This window comes from Arachis ipaensis, chromosome B03, assembly GCF_000816755.2.
Source record: "Arachis ipaensis cultivar K30076 chromosome B03, Araip1.1, whole genome shotgun sequence".
NCBI classification, from domain to species: Eukaryota; Viridiplantae; Streptophyta; class Magnoliopsida; order Fabales; family Fabaceae; genus Arachis; species Arachis ipaensis.
The window spans coordinates 3,996,941-4,000,568 of NC_029787.2; positions in this window are offsets into that span (position 1 = coordinate 3,996,941).

Genomic DNA, 3,628 nt, shown 5'->3' on the forward strand with positions numbered 1-3,628 from the left:
AAAGTCAATGTTATTTTTTTTGGCACCGAAATTAATCAATAAAAAAAAAAATAAGATCAGATTAGATTTTTTTTTTCTTGAAGATCTCGTTGTTCTTTCGAAGTAATTATCAGGGTCGGATGGGTATTTACTCTTTATCTTACTAACTACTTGGAGAAAATTGTCGGCTACGAGTTTCTGGTGGATACATAAGTTTAATTTAATTAGTTAAACCGGAAGGAAAAGATTATTTAGTTAAATATGAATAGCCTGCAAAGTACTTAATTATATACATATATGATATGTGGCTATGTGGCTATCAACATCAAGGACCGTCCACACAAACTTAAAAATATAAATAACATTAATAAGAGAGAGTAAAAGGAAACAAAAATTATTGTGCTCTCTTCAAAGTAATCCATGCATTATATATTATCTTCTTAAAAGGTTAATCATATATTCCGCATCATTAATCCGAACTTAAAAGTTTCCACCTTAAATTTAATGACATGTGTGTGTATCTCTTGTCACCTTTCATGTCTTATTATCATTCAAAAAATGTCGCAATAACATACATTGATAAAAACGGTTGAATGCGTACCAAATTAATCAACTACCAATCTTATTCCATGTGTCTCTTTCACAAACCCCCCTACTTTGCTCATAAACTTCTTATCTGTTAATTAATGACATACAATAATGATTAATAATTAAAAAAATCTGAGATTATTCTAAGCAATACGTGGGCATAAACCTGTTCCTTTTTGGTAATAATTAACCAAAGCTAATTGCTGTCACCACAATTTTTAATTTTTCACATTACTTAATAGGTAGTGCTTGAAATTTGGAATTTGAATAGTGGCACTATATATATATAGAAAAAATGGAACTTTCTAGATTACTTATTCTGTTTTGTTTTGGTGAACCGACCATGCAACGTGGTTATCCCTACATTTCCCTTTTCATATTCTTCGGTCTTCAGCTCCAATACTACAATTATTTTAATTTCTAAACTTTTTAATAGCAATAAATTTACATTAATATACCGAATTTAATGACTCATATTAATTCTAGAATAACAACTAATATAATTTTTTTTTTACCAAAAGATAGGAGATTCGAATCCGCAACCTTTTCATTGAGTATGTGAAGATTATGCCATTTAAATTATAAATTATTTGTTACAAATTATTATCTAACTAATAAACTATAATTTAATTATGTGGCGTTCTACTGTACAGATTAAAATGGTATAGAGAGAGAATATAATTCATTTTATAGTTATTTTTTATTATTTTATTATTATTCAAAATGTGAGTCTTACCTTTATTAATCTCTCTTTCATTCTATTAAAAAAAAAATATGTAAACTTACATCTTTACCGTATAATTCACCTTTAATTAACTCTTCTATACTTTAAAAACTAATATAAAATAATCTAATTTTTTTAATGTCCAAATTAACATACTTAAAATTAATTTGATGAATTAGTCAAGTAATTAAATTATTCGTTTACTTAAGTGAGTGTTAACGTTTAAAAAACTCTATCTTATATATGCACTATCTAACAATTTATTAATTAATAATAAATTCTTAATAAAATTCAAATCTATTTTTTAGCTAATTAAATTAAAAATATAGCAAAAAATAAAGAAAATTTTACAGAGAAAGTTAATTATTTTCCATTTAAAAACGGTCAGATTGGTAGAGTGTAGAATACAATACTAGAATCTATAATAAATAATTATTTTTGAATTCCCTGATGTTTAGAGTTAGAGCACAAGTATTGGAAACCGATGAAGTGCGATACGCGTAGGCAAGTGGGTCCCACATTATTACGTCATCATGTGGGGCCTAGTTGAATTTTCGAGACGTTGACCTTTTTTTTTTTTTAAATTTTATTTTTCCTCTTTTCAATTCGTATATTTATTCAAAGATGATATATGTGTAATTAATCAATGTGATTTGTATGAGCCAATGCCACCGGCGAAAGACAAAGATCTGTGTTTCGAACGAACTTCCACTAATTTCCACCGAGCCAATCATTGGCAGCCACGTCACCAAATTGTTACCCTTGAGGGAAAGATGAAAGCTAATTATTCAAAGCTCTCGGATAAAGTTGACTTCACGTAAAGTTAATATCTGAGAGCCGTTAGATGAAAATTTAGTTAAATCAGTTAAATTATCTAACAGCTTTCAGGTATTAACTTCACATGAAATCGATTGCACCTGAATTTCCACCTTATTTAAGTGGTCAGCTCATTTCTATTTAAACAAGTTTCAAAAATTTAAAAATAAAATTTAGAATCTGCAATAAATTAGTTTTTTACCGGTTGAAATTGAAAATATCGCCAATCCGCGGATAACCAAAACAAAAAAATTATTTAGCTATTTTTAGAAGTTAACTTAAAACAAAACCAAAATTTTGCATTACTAACCTATCAAACAATGAATGACATGGTACAATGGTACAAATAGCTTATTTATTATTAATAATAACCTATCCAAATTTTGCTACCTTTTAAATCTCAAACTTTATTTAATTGATCCAAATTATTTACTTTATGACACCAAAAAAATTATTTACTATATATACGTTACTATATTTTAACAATTTCTTAATAGAATAAATTATCATTTATACCATGAAAGATACAGATGCTGACAAATGTACCGGACGTTCGTCATGTAATTGGTCTATTAAGGTACTTTTTACACACATAAGCCATCTTCTGTAGTTACAATTGTCATTTTATTTTTATATGAGTATATTTGTTAGCGTCTGTATCTTTTATGGGTACAAATGATAATTTATTCTTTCTTAATATATTTGCTAAAACCTTATCCCAAAATTACTCAAATATAAACACACATTAAAAAATAAAAACTAAATAAACAAATTTTTTGCCAACAAAATATAGCTCAAATGACATAATTTTTTCATCCTCATTTAAACATCTCGGATTCCAATCTCATTTCTACCTTTAAAAAAAAAAACTAAATGAACAATTTTTTTTTTAATTACTAAAAGTCTTAAGAGTTTTTTTAAAGAAGAAACGCGAATACATAGGCGTTTGGTGAATGCGAGGCAGGCTATCATATCCGCGTGAGTATGAAATGACGAAAACACCCTTTTGGGTACTTTGTTTTGTTTTGTGACTTGTGGCACATTTGTTTGTTTAGAATTCATTTCCACCTCATATATTTGAAGCCCCGAATATATTAGACCCTCTAACGTTGCCCACAACTTCCATCAAAACCCCTCCTTCTCTCTTCTTTCTCTCTCTAAGCTTCAGTTTCTATAACACTTTTGATTTCCCTGTTCATGCTCTTGGGGGGTTTTCTTTTCTGTGTTCTAAGCTCAGATAGATAGAGCCCCTTAGAGAAAGAACATGAATTGCTTTTGTTTGCCAGGGAAATCAAGCAAGAAGAAGCTTGAGACTGATGATTATACCCACACTCAAAAACCCTCCAATCTCTCTCCTTCAGGTAAATTTTCTTTCTTCAGTTCGTGGTTTACTTGAATGTTTCTGTGATGAAATGCATTTCACTGACACACAGAGAAAAAAGGCACCATTTTTGTTGTGCCCATTATCTGTGATCATGATATATATATATATATTTTTTAAAATTTCTAAATGGGTTTGTT